Below are 17,888 nucleotides of genomic sequence, written 5' to 3' on the forward strand. Positions count from 1 at the left end.
CCGATGCAGCATCCTATATGTTAAAGGCGGTAACTACGTTGAAAACAACATACAGGAAGATGGTACACATCACTTGTCTCTCCCTGCATGCCACAGAACAGTAGAGGATGTTAGACGCCATTTCCAGAAGTCGATAGGTTAGTTGCAAATGTGAAAAAGTATTTGTAAAACTCCAGCTCGTGTTGCTACATTGAGGAAAGAGTGTCCTGGAGTGCCTCTCCCGCCTGTTCCTGTTTTAACACGGTGGGGATCTCGGCTGCAAGCATGCAGGTACTTGCATGAACGTTTTTCCAGCGTAAAGAAGGTGATAGAGATACTCGATAAGAATGATGCAGCTTTTATAGGTGTGATACAATTACTTATTTGTGACCCAAGTATTGAGCAACAGTGTCATTATATTGTATCAAATTTTGGATTTATTCCTCATCCAATTGAAAGTTTCGATAAGAGTGTGTTAAACTGTAATGAATAATATTGTATCTAAAGTAAATAGTATACAAGACGACATACGCAACAAAGTCTGAAACAAAAATGAAATATGTATTACAATAAAATGGGTTTAGTTCACTCTGTCAGGTAGCTAATATTCTGTCGGGTGACATACACTGTAAGTAATTTAGATGTCGAATTGAATGATGTCAAATATTTCACATATGTATCTGTCGTTTCGCAGCTTTTCTGCATTCAAATCCATACTAGACAGTAGTAGACACTCATTCGCTTTCGAAACTTTGAGAATGCACCTTGTTGTTCACTGTAATTACAAACTAAACACGCAATAGACAATACATCTAAGCCCACATGTGTTGAATGGAATTTTCTAATAGTTAAAATGAAGTTAAATAAAGATGGAAAGTAATTCAGAGGGATGTCTGCAGACTGGACTGCACTGTACTGTGCTGCGTACTCTGGTACCTATATTCTGGAGTGAGTTGGCTCTCTTTCACTGTAAACGTGCTCCAATGTCACAGGCGTTCTCATTATGTCGTATATTAAGTTTTATCACTGTGTGCACTAAGTGTGTTGGAAAACCTACAAGTACGTGTAGTTTGCAACGGATATTTCTCTTGTTCCCCATTATGTTATACAGAGTGTTAGGGGTAAAAGTGCCATTATTTTAACTGTTGAATATTCACGTCATAAGGAAGAAAAAAATGTCCTGAGACTACAATTTTTTTCTAATTGCAATATTTAACTAATTATTAAAGTTTACAATGTTAGATGTTTTGCAACGTTGCTGGATGGGGAGGAAGGGTTATATAAGTACACAGTACAGCTCAAGCGGGTACAGACATAGTGATACAAAACAGATGCTCTTTTCTAATGCAGCAGCGGACCATGGTAATACTGTTGTTTACATAAAATGAACAGCAAATACAAACTTTCAATCTCATTAATAAAACATTATGGTAAATTTGCATTTTATACATCTTGATTACACAACTTTTAACACTTATCACTTCGGAATATGTATTATATGTCTTCCTCGTGTTAAATTCTACCTGAGAAGGTTAATAAGAGACCGACACATGTTAACCAGGTACGATAGAATTTAACACGAGAAAGAGATATAATACATTTTATGTAACAATATTGCTCCATTTTTATTGTACGTTTAAAAATAAGCAATAATGATTTCCTGCACAAAATCACACGATTTTTAATGCAAATTTTTAATCTTTCCCGCTTCCTTAGAGCAGTATCATTTTTAAACAAATTTCTGGTTGTGTGATTTTCGAAACGAGGTAAGAGACTCCTAGTTTCTAAAAATCGCTGAGAAACTGCTACAAAAGTTCGTCGGTTAGGTAACCTTCTTTGAGGAAAACATTGACGGTACATCCTTTTTGCCTCACTTGAATTACGACGACTTTCTCCATAAATTTATAACACAATTATGATATTCCTAAACTTTAAATGACATTGTAAGTTGATTATCGAATACCCTGTACTGTACTGTCATCCGCTCGGCAATAGAGCTATGGACAGGGAGCTTGAACTCAGCTGACTCGTACTTCCGTCTGTGCAGAGTACTGCCTGCTGAACACGTTACCACGTCTCTCACTTCAGAATATTAACAAATTTAAGCACGCATTTTTATTTAATTTCACGAAAACGTAATAGAAAACACAAATATTTGTTTAAAGTAATATTAACTCTTTGGTAGATATACCTACTGATGTAATTCATTTCGTAATTTTACTAACGATATAAGCAGTATAACTATTTTTTTTTCCTGGGAAAACTATCAAGTTTTGACCTTATGTTGTATGGACATTTTTTGATCCTGTAGACCGTCCCCGATGACTGCGGAAAGGACGGCATTTATACCCCCTTATACCCTGTATATTAAGCCTTAGCACTGCGTACACTAGGTATGTTGGAATACACTGTTGAAAACCTACATACAAATAGTTTCATTGAAATGTTTGTTTTTCTCATTGTAAATTTATTTTGTTGAATGTAAAGTTTCTTCACTACATATTTCTTTCTCGCCTTCCAGGTAATTGCACACTAAGACGGATACCTCATGGATCTCAGGACTCAACTGCATCTCCACTATTTCTCTCTAGCACATAGATGGTAACAATACAAAATGTGAGTAAAAGTATATTTCCAGAACAGAACACGACAAGACAATTGCACATCGTCGGGGATCGGTAGAACATCTCAAGTGCCACTTAGAAATGCATCTTTTTACCTAATGCCAAGGGAAAACAAGGAGTACATTGTATCAAGAATTTGTTTTAGTGACCAACAGGTCGTCTTAAGACATGTCCAGTTCCCAAACAACCATCGTTTCTTTTGTTACGAAGTGGTTTTCTTAAGATAGAAATTTCGACTCTTAAGACAAAATTGGTGTTAAGATATTTATTTCGGGTCCTATGCCTAGCTATAGGCGGTAAGATAATCATTTTTTTTCTTTACTTCACAGAAATTCATTACAGGAATTTGTGTTCATTCTGAATATAGTTTAATACTACATACAGACACAATGGAATTAACAACAGCAGTCAAAACTTTACAACGATGAGTATGTAATCTATATGGGCTTCCTGTGAATAGGTGTGGAAATCAGTGAACGTTGTAACATTCTACCTACGGATATTAAATGTTTGCAGCAGTATGTTTGTTATGCTATTGGAATCAGTGCAGTTTACGACTACAAATAGCGAAGAATTAACTTTTCTAATTAAAGGAAAAGTCCTTGTATTTTTGTGCCTGACCAAGGAAGTAAGTTTATTATGTTGGAGAAAATGCATCAACATCAAGCAAGAATTATAATTTTAAAATTAAATCTTAATTTTCAGTAATATTAGTGTTAACTATTATCATCACTCGGCTTCAGTGCCTAAATTAAAATATTAGTATCTCATTCATTGATAGTGTTTTGCTCAAGGGAAGATCTTTCACGTCCACACCTGTGGAGTAACGGTTAGCACGTTAGCCGCGAAACCAGGTGGCCCGGGTTCGATTCCCGGTCGGGGCAAGTTACCTGGTTGAGGTTTTTCCGGGGTTTTCCCTCAACTTTCGGTGTTGGACCCCGGACTCATTTCACCGGCATTATCACCTTCATCTCATTCAGACGCTAAATAACCTAAGCTGTTGATAAAGCGTCGTAAAATAACCTACTGAAATAAAAGATCTTTCACTGCAAGCCCAGCATTCTTCAGTATTTTCTATTTTCTGCCTTCAGCCTTGTCTCCGCATATCTTAATGTCGTCTATCATATGATATCTTCTTCTGCCACGAACTGTTCTCCCCTTCACCATTCCTTCCAGTGCATCCTTCAGTAGGCAGTTTCTTCTCAACCGGTGACCCAGCCAATTTCTTTTTCTCTTTGTGATCAGTTTCAGCATCATTCTTTCTTCATCCACTCTTTCCAACACAGCTTCAGTTCTTACTCTGTCCATTTCACACGCTCCATCCTTCTCCATATCCACATTTCAAATGCTTCTATTAGCTTCCCTCGTCGTATTGTCCATGTTAAAGCCCCATACAATGCTACACTTCACACAAAGCACTTGACTAGTCTCTTCCTTAGTTCTTTCTCCCAAGATGCGCAGAAGATGTTCCTTTTTCTATTAAAGCTCACTTTGCTATCGCTATTCTCCTTTTGACTTCTTGGCAGCAGCTCATGTTACTGCTAATAATACACCCCAAGTATTTGAAGGTGTCCACTTGCTCTACTGCCTCATTTATAATTCGCAAGTTTACCTTCTTGACCTTAAATAACAGTTATAATCTTCCGTTGGTCCGGCCCTTTTGTGTACAGGTCAGGCTCCTTTGTTGGAGCAGGATTCAATTCCCGGCCGTGGCGTGGATTTTTTAGTTGTGGAAATGTGATTTCCTGGATCCAGGACCGGTTGTCCTCAAATTCCCATACTGCCACCGCAGTTATCTACCTTGGATTGGTCGTGGTTGCCACATCCACGGCCTAGTCTAAGGGATATACCTGCCTTAGAGAAGACCACTTATCGTCATCATCATCATCATCATCATCGTCGTCATCGTCATCATCATATTTCGGTAAATTTGGTCACCATATACGAGGTTGTAATAGCAATAATAGACGTTCTATTTGTAGTGCATTCTCAACCCTACCAGTCCAACAGGGCTAGACTACTTATTAATTTTAAACAAAATATTGTTACTAAAAATTCTTTAAAAAAGTAATGTTATGAATAATAATTGTTCTATGCAAGCCTACCGTTTTTATTTTCTTTAATACTTCTTTGTAAGGTGGTCACAAAGTACTTAGGTTGCCAGTTAATCAACTGAAGAATATTTAGATGTTAGCAGGGCCAGTGGTTCAATATATTGATTGATGTAGGCCTATCTAGCAATAAATCCCTAACGTTAATTTTAAAATAGCTTAGGTTGTTTCGCATTCTTTATTAGAAATGAAAACAAAAGGAGCGATCTAAATGGAACAGCACTGCGCTGTGGAACTGTCCCTACAGTTGGAAGTGTCTCAACACCTCAAAACAACTCAGCCACTAATATCAGTTCATTAACTAGCGATAAGATAAAAATAACAGGACGTATGTTACTCAACGAAACATCTTAATTATATTAATGAAACCGTTCATATTTCATGGCATATTTGTTTTGTATCCTTACAGATACTTTAAAGTCCCAATTTCATATTGATATTATAGATGGACGAGGATAAAACAGTTTTTGGTGTCTCCTGTAAAGTTTGTGATGTGGCGGTAAAGATGTTTTAACAAACTGCCGTCGACATGTTATAATACGACGTGTGATGTATCCGCAATCATCCACTGTTTTAGGTTACGTTATAGTTCCAGCTTCAATGAAGGCTGTGGAAATGGGAACTGATTTGCCAGTTATTTATTCTCTAGGGCAGTTAACGTACCCAACGCAGGTGCCTTTTTCTTTAGCTTCTCCGGTGATACTTATTGTTAGCTCGGAACATTTTAATGTTTCTGGATAGGAAATGACAGAGTGCATGAACTAAAAATATTTCTATTACTTTCCTTTGTGCTCTGAATGAGGTTGTGGCCGATATCTAGGCCTACATCTATTATCAGGCAGTATATCAGAGGAAGGACAATAAACTTGTTATATACCGGAACATCTGAAGTTTGATAAGAATGTTACTAATCAGCGATGTATGCATTGCAGGGAGAAAGGAACTGGCCACCCTACCTCTTTGTCTCCTGGCTTAGTTACCTTATTAGTGATGTCTTAAGCCGCGTATTCACGAAGCGAGGCTGCCTCGCTCAGTGGATAGTGCGCGGCGACCTCAGCCGGGTTTGGATGCCATCAAAGGTGCCTGCCTCGCACCGTGTGAACTCCTTGATGGTTATGCGATATGCGAGGCGCGAGGAACGATGCTGTGTCTAGGCCAGCCGATTGTTTTTGAAATGGAAAATGAAATGAAACGCATAGAGCTTCCTCCTTCACCATCCATCTCGCTCAAAGCTTCCTTGTTCGTTGTCCCATGTGCACATCTCGTAAGCGTATACTGTGCAATCTGTTGCAGATCATAATTGACACTGATAACATACACACACAAATGATATTAACTTTTGTCTATTTATTATGTCAGTAATTTAGTACAATACACATTTTAGTCTGAATTTTTTTCAATGCCATCCTTCTCTTTAAATTTCTTGAGGAAACGGAATTATGATGATCGTAGTTTACGAACTTCTTGAGTGTCAATTACAACTGTTTTTTTATATTTTTTTACCAAGAAAAAGGCATGCTCTTTCTTGAGTATAGTCCTTAAACTGGTTCTGCCACGTTTTAAAATTGTATACTATACCTCATTTTAACAAGTATTTGAAAAATTGTGGGAACTGTGCCTTCTTGTCGACAGAAATTATGCATTGTTCGCCTTATTTCACAATTTTCTAAGTTATCAACTTCGGTTATAGGTTCAGGTACTTTGTAAGACTTTCCAGAAGTACTGAATGATATTCCTTTTTGTTTATGATTTTGTTTCTCTGCAGTAATCCTTTTAAAAAAGTTCTCAAGGGCACCTTAGTAGCTTCTGACACTCTATGTTCAACTTAGTTTCGTTCTATTCTAAGGCATAAGAGTTTCATTACATTTTTCTTATAATTTCATGTAAATATAATGTTCTAATAACTTCTCGGACTTCACTCTGTAAGTTTTTTATTTTTATTTTGATGCAACGTGAGCCATAATTATGTTTGCACAAAGTATTGCAGCTATGCGTTTTATAAGCAGCTAGAATTGCACACGATACATTCATAGGAACACTCTTTCGAATTATAATTGATGCGATAAGCTCAATTCTCAATAAACTACGTACTATGAACGTAGTATTCGGGTTTAACACCCAGAAGTGTGAATCACGACGCCTTCCTTTGAAATTATATCAGTTTGTTTCTTTGTTTATTAGGCCTTCTTAAATGCTGCTCCAATCAGAAGGAGCGGCAACAATATCTCTACCAATGTTGCGTTAGCATTTTTAATCGACGCGCCGATATCAACTCCACGTGGAGTACATAACAACGTTGTCATATATCGAGTTCTTTACGACAAAGAAGATTAGAAATTTTAATTTCAATATTCATTAAAAATCACCTTACAGTTTAAATTTATTGACTGCGGATGGTGAAGGTAAAAATCGCTGTATTTATGTCGGATAAGAATAATTGTAACTAGGGCTAGTCTTTACAATGGAAATGTGACAATATCGCTTGATGTAACAAGTATTGATTCTCATAAAACCTGCAGCTAGAGCAGGAGTCGTCAGCACAGAGCACGCTGGGGCTAGCCTCTCTTACCCGCGGAAAACGCAGTGCACTGGGGTGCACTCCGTAGCTGCTAGCGGGTATGCTCTCTATCTCTCCCTGTTGCACGACAGTGCACACGGGACAGCACCGCGTACCCTTTGCACATTTCAGCGAATGCTGACGACCACTGAGCTAGAGTATTCATTTGAACGATTTTACATACTGCTATCCGAACAACTCATGTTCACTGGGCAGAAAAAGCAATCACTCACGCAAATTCCTTCCGTCAAAAGCGATCGGCTGGTCTATACCACATTCATAACGATGCTACGAGACCTTCAGGAGCAGGAAAAGAGCGGAAGGCGAAACGCCATATTTTCGACAGTGAAACTAAATTCAGAAGTTGTTTTCGTAACAAACGATCTTTTCGACAGAATTTTGCATTTCTTTAAGGACGATATTACGAAGATACCGAATAAAAGCAGAAACTCATAGCACAGTACAAGTCTATACAATAAACAAAATCAAACAGCACTATCTTGTTGATATTCACAATTTAGGTTCAACTGATTCCAAGTTTCATGCAGACGCTTCCTCTTCATCTGGAAGTTCTGTCTTCGAGATTGTCTTCTACATAGCAGCTCCACATTGCCTCATTTCATAGATCAACAGTAGTCAGTTATCATCACATCACTCCATCTGCCTTGATAACGTTTTTCTATTTCTTTCATGTGTTGATAAACCCTTTCTCAGTGTTCTTCGCTGTAATCTCAAAGACAATCAGGGAAGATTCAGATTCAGATGATGATGATAATGATTCTAAAGCTAGGGGCGGTTTAGGTACGGGAATGGTGGGACCTTGTGGTATAGGTCTAAAGGCTGATATTAAGTTTGGATAAACAATGTCTTTCATACTTTTCTTGTTATGCCCGTCGAATTTTACCATGAAAAAAATAGCAATCATCGACATGGTTTTGTTGCCCTATTGATAACATTGGAATGCCGAATGGTAAAGATTTCTCATTCCCTTGTGTCCATTTCCTCAAACTTGCAACGAATATATGACACACAGTATGTGGCACGAAGAATTTGTCTTTGTCTCCTAGCTTTATGCCAAAATAAGATGGGTAGACTTTTTTTTTGACAAATGAGATTATGTTCTCTCTCCGGCTTTTGAGAGTGAGAGAGCCGCAGATGTAAGAAAACACGTTAGGGTCACTTGCTCATGCTCTTCCTGATGAAGTGCCATCATTTAGAGCTGAGGACGGAGCAAGTAGAACTGTTGAGTAACTCGGTTCTAGCGGTTTAATGTCCTTCCATCGGAGCATCGAAGTTACTCGGTTAACAGTAGCCGTTACCAATCAGTTCAAACGTTCAAACAGAGTTCACGTGTTTTACTTAGTTCTAACAGACGTAGGTACTATTTATCTAAATATTTTATGCTGCAGGACAAATTATTTCTGACAGGAGATCATCCTTACTCTAAGGCGGGATGAAACCCTAGTATTGCAGAGCAATTCATCTTATATATGACCTGCCAAGTGGATCTAATGAACACTGACAGTCTGTACATATATAATAATAATAATAATAATAATAATAATAATAATAATAATAATAATAATAATAATAATAAATATTATTGTTACTATTATTATTTTTTCTTAAAAAAGTAACACATACTGTATTTATACATAATAAGGGACCATAAATACACGAACATTATAATAATAATAATAATAATAATAATAATAATAATAATATTATTATTATTATTATTATTATTATTATTATTATTATTATTATTGTTATTATTGTTATTATTAAAGTTCAGAACAACAGAGAAGGTTTGGAATTGAACGAGTTACATCATCTCTTTGTCTATGCGGATGAAGCCAGGAGAAAACACACAAACTATTAGAAAACACGGGAATTTTACTTGAAGCAAGTAAAAAGATAGGTTTGGAAGTAAATCCCGAAAAGACAAAGTATATGATTATGTCTCATGACTAGAATATTGTACGAAATGGAAATATAAAAATTGAAAATTTATTCTTTGAAGAGGTGGAAAAATTCAAATATCTTGGAGCAACAATAACAAATATAAATGACACTCTGGAGGAAATTAAACGTAGAATAAATATGGGAAATGTGTGTTATTATTCGGTTGAGAGGCTTTTGTCATCCAGTCTGCTCTTAAAAAAAGTAAAGATAGAATTTATTAAAACAATTATGTTACCGGTTGTTCTGTATCATTGTGAAACTTGGACACTCACTTTGATAGAGGAACAGAGGCTAAAGGTGTTTGAGAATAAGGTTCTTAGGAAAATATTTGAGACTAAGAGGGATAAAGTTACAGGAGAATGGAGAAAGTTACACAACGGAGAACTGCACGGTTTGTATTCTTCATCTGACATAATTAGGAACATTAAATCCAGACGTTTGAGATGGGCAGGACATGTAGCACATATGGGCGAATCCAGAAATGCATCTAGAGTGTTAGTTGGGAGGCCGAAGGGAATAAGACCTTTGGAGAGGCTGAGACGCAGATGGGAGAATAATATGAAAATGGATTTGAGGGAGGTGGAATATGATTGTATAGATTTGATTAATCTTGCTCAGGATAGGGACCGATGGCGAGGGTAGGTGAGGGTGACAATGAACCTTCGGGTTCCTTAAAAGCCATGAGTAATTATTATGATTATGATGATGATGATTATTATTATTATTATTATTATTATTATTATTATTATTATTATTATTATTATTATTATTATTATTATTATATTGGAGTGTTAATATTGAAATATGTTAAAAGTGTATCATATTTTTCTATTTGTGTTTATTCGATTTATGTTACCTCAACAGTAATCAATTTATGTGTATATATTTGAATGATTTATGTTGCCTAATTATTTAATTTATCAATAATATCACTCTTCACCAAAGAGAACATGGTTGTACGGCAGACTAGTCATGTTATAAAATAAATAAACATGTTTTTCACCTCAAGGTTACACATTTTATTGAATATTTTATATAATTTCAGTAATAGTAAATAATTCTGTTTGTTATTTTAAAGTGCTTTAGGCAGCGCTTCATGGAACTCGTTTTTTCTATCTTCTTTTTTACTTAGCTGCAGCGTTTAACGTTTACCTCACATGTTAATTTAGTACTCGTTAATATTATAAATTATTTTATAAAGTTTATTTCGTCTGTCATATATAACAACACAGAAGGTTAAATAGGCCTTTCATATAACATAACTCCGTAAATAGCTGTAATCACGCAAATAAAATTTGCAACCGCCACTTTGCAATGAAGAGAAGCACTTTTTTTCTCGTCAATTTGCATAGCGAAAGCGCTTTACTACAACGCTTTTAAAACACGCTGGGTTTCACTTTCAAAGTACGTTCTAAAATCGACTTAATCTATCCAAATTTTAAATCTGCCGCCAAAAATTTGTACTCGGATCAACCGAGTAATGACGTCATAGTACCTGCTCCGAACCGAACCGCTCCGTCCCCAGCCCTACCATCATTAGAACGATTTTAAATAACTTGATAAATTTTACACATATAACTTTCACTTCAAAATTAACTGTAATGTTTCTGTGTACGTCTAGACACCCCGAGAAGTATCGATTGTCAAATCACTTTACGATAGATTATATCGATTGCAATATAAGATTACGCACGAAATTTAAATACTGAAGTGACATAAAAATTGTGTATGTTTCACGAAAACGTATTTCATTTTTACAGAGAGCATGGAAAAGTCATTCAAAATGACCCTTCGTCATGTAAAAGCCAAAACATGACAACCCTGTGTTATCTGCTACACATGTCCCTTCTTGTGAACCTTCATACCCATACATGAATGAATATAATAGGATGCGAAACTGCGGTCAGCACCATCTAACATTTCGCGGACGAAATAGAATTTCAACGTCCTATGTCGTAGGTGTGAATATTAGAACTACGTGATGTGTAGGTTCCCAGATTTCTCCATTTATCCGTTAGAGAACGTTACTTGAAAGGTCAAGATTGAAATCGGAAGCTTGCAAAAAATTGGTGGATATAATAAATGTAGTGCCCTTGGTTGTAAGTGATACTTGTATGTATAAGCAGTGTCGGTTAAACAGTGATATTTATGGGCCTTGTTAAAATAGTGTTGTCGAATGTGTTGTAAAATAGTAATTAACAATAAAATAATATCAATTTTCTAACTAGTTTTTGCAGAATTTTCCATTGTACTGACACTAATTACACAAATAATACAATTTCAATTATCTAACCTTTTGCTTTCTTTTCTGCCCCTTTTCGTTTGTATTTTAATTGGTTGTATCGGAAGGTTGTGTAAAATAGACCGTTTATTTCATCTTCCTGTTGGCTCTAATACGAATTTTCAATGGAAGATAATGTGAAAAATAAAAATTTAAATGTTCTATTTTGGCATATTCATCCACGTAGGTGTTTTCAGAATGAGGGAGATATTTTATGCACATAGTTAAACTTTTCGCCACCTGGTGCGCTGCTAGATGCATGAAGTAATTATTTATGATTTCGCCAATCGGTGTGCTGCTAGATACATGGAGTCCTTAGAATAATAGGTGGCAGGAAGATCAATATCTACATTAGTGCCTCAAACGTTTGAAACGGGAAAGTCAGTACGTTTCGCATTGTATTAAATTCATCCATGCCTCATATTGATTTTCAGTCCTTTACCTATATAGGCTATTCCGCTCTCTAAAACCTATTGCTGGCCAGATAAGTAGAATAGCTATGTGTAATGATCTGTCGAGTAGGATACCCTTCTCATTTTCTGTTTTTCTCATCTCGCGCTTTAAGTTTATTTCCTTTCCAATCTGTTCCTCTGCATGAGGAAATGGAGCAAGTTAAGTGCTTGAGCTTTATAGAACTATACAGAAATGTGTATTATTTATGGGATTCGAAGGAAAAATATTACCACAAGGTTCTTAAATGGGGGGAGAATGCGTGGAAGGAGTTGTGCCTAAACGTTCCCGCTTCTGAGCTCAAAGTCAAAATGAAATCCTTACTGGGAATTTACAGAAGAGAAAAACACAAAGTAAAATTAAGCCTGATTACTGGAATCGTAATTCAGGGCAACAAGTGTTATTTAATAATGGTGTTAGTAATTTTATTTATTACTTGTCCAATAATAATAATAATAATAATAATAATAATAATAATAATAATATGTTACTGTTCAGCGATGTATGCAATGGAAGGGTAAAAGGAACTGACTACGCTACCCATGATCTCCTGGCTTAGTTGCCTTAAGATTAATGCCTTATTGGTGTCACTTATGAGGCCCAAACATTTCTTCGGATAGTTGACTAAACAACAACTTGTCTAATATTTGAATCGCTCATTTGTAAAAGTTCATGAATTCACTCTATGTTTGTTTTGCACGCTTATTATCAAAGGACGCTTTCTTCTATTTCTTAGCTTTGCAGGAGAGCGAAAGGAAATGACATTATACCGTGTAAAAAAAGGTAATAATTTTGAGAAATATCTTTTCATTAGTTTTCAGAATGCATACGCTCCATTTGGTTAAAATTTTATGGAAGCATCTTAGTTATAAAATTAGCAGCCTAAATATATTCTCACTCTTCCGCAAACTGTGCAACCTGGAGGTGGCCTTGTTTGACTCTGAGTCCATTACTGTCCTTCGATTAGTATTTGTAAGCCTTTCTTTTATCTTAAAGTTCGTAATAAATGTAATAGTAAAAATAATAATTATACTGATTTAAGTGATGTAAATCTACTAAAAATTGATAAAAATGAACATTTTAAATGTACATAGATTGACCAAGAAACACATCAGCTCTCCTTAAAAATAATTGTCCCAAAATAAATCTGTATTCTTTATTGCGAACGGAAGTTGTTTGTTCTTAGCAATGCATTATCCTTACTTAGAGTGTATTAAATGCTTTCAATTAGGATTAGTTAAGAAACTCAGTTTTCTTTAGACCAGTCGTCGGCAAAACTTTAACGTAAGTGACGTAACATGAAACGGAGCCCGCCTTGCAGTAGGCTGGGGGGAGGAGACGACTGAACCTCGCCCGTATAGTCTGGAAATAATTAACCGAACTACGGTGAAATTTGGTTCTCCATCATAAGTTGCTTATACGTAGCTAATCGACGATGTATGCATTGCAGGGGGAAAGGAACTGGCCACCGTATCCCATTATCTCCTGGCCTAGTTGCTTCATGAGTGATGCCTTATTGGTGTTACTTAATTGAACAATTTTCCTTATTTGGGCTTCTTTGCAATGTTTCAAAATGTTACAATACCAAAAAAAAAAATGATATTCGGCAACGTTATATTCTTAATAAGTATTAATATGATGATAATGGAGTCTTTTTGTAGTGCCTCTTTGTAGCGGTAATATGAAACCCTTTAAGTACCGCTAGTTTAGAACACAACAAACTTGACATTTTCTTCCTGTGCACAACAAAATAATTTCTCTTCCCATCCTTCTACAAATATTCGTTTTGCTGCACTCTTTACGTTTAACGGTTTGGAAACAGGCATGGTGATCGCCAGTTTCAACTATTGTCTATCCTGGAACTGCCCCTGCAAAAGGAAGACGTAAGCTGCCGCTTGCCGCATGCTTTGGACAATGTTGATGTGTTCATTATGTCTGGGATGGTAATCAATATACAACAGCAATGACAGTTCATGCTATTAAAATAATGTGTACATTACAGTAAGCTTACATGCAGTTGGTAATTTGATCGATATTATTTTACAATTGGTTAAAATTTAGTTTATATATCTTGTTTTGCCTTGTTCCTCTTCAAAATTGAATAGAGGGCGATAAAGCAACATTTTGAAACAGCAACGATGTTAAGATGCCGCGCACACACTGGTGGCTCACGCTGCTTCGCGTTCAAGTACAACAATCACTAACCGCTCTATTAAGTGATTTACAATTTCACTGAATGTCAGCGATTTTCTTGTAACAGTTATTTTTTTTTAAGTTAGGCCGATAGATCTCACTTTACGTACTACTACTTACTTACAAATTGCTTGTAGAGAAACCAAAGGTTCATTGCCGCCCTCGATCCCTATCGTCAGCAAGATTAATCAGTCCCTACCATCGTATCCCACCTTTTTCAAATTCATTTTAATATTATCCTCCCATTTACGTCTCGGCCTCCCCAAAGGTCTTTTAACCTACGGCCTCCTAACACATTACGCATTTATGGATTCGTCTATACGTGCTACATGCCCTGCTCGTCTGAAAAGTCTGGATTTCATCATCATCATCATCATCATCATCATCATCATCATTAATAGCTGTCAGGCTTTAGGCCATTTGGCCTGTTCCGTCTCAGGTGAGAAGCTGATCTCTCCATCGCTTCCTCGGGCGTCCACGATCTCTGTATCCAAGGGGTCTGTAATTTAATAATCTCCTGGGTAGTCTATCATTTGGCATCCGTAGAACATGCTCATGCCAGTTGCTCCGATACTTGTGGATTGTCTCTGTAATGGCTGCGATATTTAGTTCTTGTCGGATGTCTTCATTATATTTATGGTCATAGAGAGTGTAGCCTGCTAGCGGTCTTAGTAATCTCATTTCAGCTGCTTCTGTTCTTTTCAGTTGACTAGTTGTTAAAGTCCAAGTTTCTGATCCATATAGCAAAGTTGGAATGGCCAATGTTTTGTAGAATTTCAAAGTTGTGTCTTGCTTGACCTTCTTAAACAGTGTATTTCTAATTGTTCTAATTGTTCGGACAGATTCAGAAGGAAAAACTTTCTGTCCTTATTGTGACGAAGCCTATGAAGAACCAATTTCTGAGGACTGGGTGCAGTGTAGTGGTTGCAAACAGTAGTGGCATGGAGATTGTTCAAGCTACGAAAGCGTTGGACCTTTTTAATGTGGCATATCTTGACGCGCCTTCTTAAAGGACAACGTGCGCAGTCTTATGGGACAGTGCGTGTAATATTGCGCGTTCTTAACTTTCCAAAGAAGTATTTTTGCAAAGAACAGATATTTCATTCTTGTAACTTTTTCATATTATTGTGATCTTAAGATGCAAGAGTTTCGTTTTTATATAGGACACAAATCCACTAAGTGCGCACTCTTAGGAACATTTACCTTATTCTATATTTTACAAATATATAACACGCAGCCTCGTCAAAATATTTGGAAAAATATCTTTGTTCCTTTTTTTCAATATATAGCTTATTTTGCATTGTTAAAAAACACTTCATGAATTGTATTAGTCGATGCGGTGACGTGATAAAGACCTATATTATGGATAGTTTAATGTGTCAAGTGAGCAATAAGAGCTATTTTAGATTTTAAAAAGATTGAACACTAAATAGTTTTTATATAATTCAACGTCCGTAAATTTTAAAACTTACTAATATTTTCATCACTAATTTACGTACATACAAATATTTTCTCATATAATCTCAGATCTTATATTCATATACTTAACACACGGCATAAATCAAAACTAGGCATTTGAAACAATTAATAATTCATGTTTTCCAAAAGGAATTGGGAACTTTGTAACACAGTACCTGTCTCTGCTAGAATATTATGTACTTACAAATGGCTTTTAAGAAACCCGGAGGTTAATTCGCGCCCTTACATAAGCCCACCATCTGTCCTACTGAACAAGATTAATCCAGTCCCTACCATCATATCTCACCTCCCTCAAACCTATTTTAATATCTGTAGTGCTCGGGAAAAGTGATACAAGTCAGTTTCAACAAACCTTTTTTGATAATTTATTGACAACATACGGAACATTTGTTCGCTTGGAAAAAATACATAGGTATTCCTCCCATTACAATAATTCATACAGAAAAAAATCAAGTCGACATAAACCGGTGTAAGTTGTCAATAAATTATTAAAAAAGGTTTGTGAAAACTGATTTATTCACTTTTCCCAAGCAATGCAGATATTATCCTCCCATCTACGCCTCGGCCTCTCCAAAGGTCTTTTCCCCTCAGGCCTTCCAACTAACACTCTAAATCAGCGGTAACCAAAACTCGAACTGCAGTGATTACATGCGACAGACAGCCTATGAAGTAAGGAGACGGAGGAAAGGTACTGGCATGAAAACTACAACCAGTGGTGTTTCCTGTACTAATATCTTGATCAATCCCGCGGATAAAAATCAAAAGCTTTGCTGTATCAGTAATGTCACTGCTGTCATCAAGAGCCAGTGAATAATATAGAATTTTTCTTGCTTATTTTTTTTAACCTTCCTCTTGAATATAATAAGAAATTTTTTAAATTCTTCTCTCGATACTTGATCGAGAAATTCGTAGTTTTTCAAAATTAAAAACTTCTTATGGACACGTTATTTAAGCTATTTCAATCATTACTCTTTTGAGAAATTCTGTTCCATTAAAAGGTTTAGAGCACGAGATATTTGAAACCCCATTAGGTGGAGGAATTTCTTACATTTATTTACCTCATATTTCTCTTCCTGGCTATGATTTAAGACATGTCAATTCCTGACGTTTAACAGTTTGTTGGCACATAATATTGAATCAGTTTTTCTACAATATTAAGAAGATTAAAGTTGAGATAAAATCTAATAATTTTATCCTTCTAGGGAGAAGATCTAAAAATATCAATATTCATGCACGTACAGAAGAATTATAGAAACACATAGACTACTTAGTGGTCAGTAGTGATAATAATAATAATAATAATAATAATAATAATAATAATAATCATCATCATCATCATTTTTAGTAGGTTATTTTACGACGCTTTATCAACATCTTAGGTTATTTAGCGTCTGAATGAGATGAAGGTGGTAATGCCGGTGAAATGAGTCCGCGGTCCAGCACCGAAAGTTACCCAGCATTTGCTAAAGTTGGGTTGAGGGAAAACCCCGAATCAAACCTCAACCAGGTAACTTGCCCCGACCAGGATTCGAACCCGGGCCACCTGGTTTCGCGGCCAGACGCGCTAACCGTTACTCCACACGTGTGGACTAATAATAATAATAATAATAATAATAATAATAATAATAATAATAATAATAAAAAAAACATTATTCACCGTGGCAATTAATGTATACTCCTAATTCAACCGTTGAGCAAAGTAAACATATTACATTTTGTCCGACAGAACAACAAAAAAGTTCTCCTTCTCATTCCTTACGAAACCACCTCTTACTGCTTGTAGAGACAGAGTTTGTAGAGCGACATGATACCGCCACTGCTTGCCTTCAGTACGTGAATGGAACAGACAGCAATGTATAGAAAACTCCTCGTATCCGTTTGAATGTCTGTGATTACACGATGTAATCACGACACCCGCTTTGGTCACCACTGCTCTAAATGCATTCCTAGATTCACCCATACGTGCTACATGCTCTGTCGAGCTCAAACGTCTGGATTTAATGTTCCTGATTATGTCAGGTGAAGAATAGGCCTACAATGTTTGCAGTTCTGCGTTGTATAACTTTTTCCATTCTCTTGTAACTTCATCCCTCTTAGCCCCAAATATTTTTCTAAGCACCTTATTCTCGAACACCCTTAACCTCGTTTCCACTCTCAAAGTGTGAGTCCAAGCTTCACAACCATACAGAACAACCGGTAATATAATTGTTTTATAAATCCTAACTTTCAGATTTTTCGAGAGCAGACTG

General features: G+C 36.2%; 1 protein-coding gene and 1 long non-coding RNA gene across 3 annotated transcripts in view; both read left to right on the top strand.

Moving 5' to 3' along the window:
- Positions 1-17,888, top strand: part of LOC138707394 (uncharacterized) — a 447,965-nt gene that overhangs the window by 134,799 nt on the left and 295,278 nt on the right. The window lies entirely within an intron of this gene.
- LOC138707395 (uncharacterized) overlaps positions 1-17,888 on the top strand; it is a 100,082-nt gene that overhangs the window by 12,913 nt on the left and 69,281 nt on the right. The window contains exon 2 of the long non-coding RNA XR_011334224.1: positions 2,501-2,595. This is a non-coding gene — a long non-coding RNA (uncharacterized lncRNA). The remainder of the gene's footprint in view (positions 1-2,500; positions 2,596-17,888) is intronic.

Source organism: Periplaneta americana, chromosome 10 (assembly GCF_040183065.1).
Source record: "Periplaneta americana isolate PAMFEO1 chromosome 10, P.americana_PAMFEO1_priV1, whole genome shotgun sequence".
In the NCBI taxonomy this organism is placed as follows: domain Eukaryota; kingdom Metazoa; phylum Arthropoda; class Insecta; order Blattodea; family Blattidae; genus Periplaneta; species Periplaneta americana.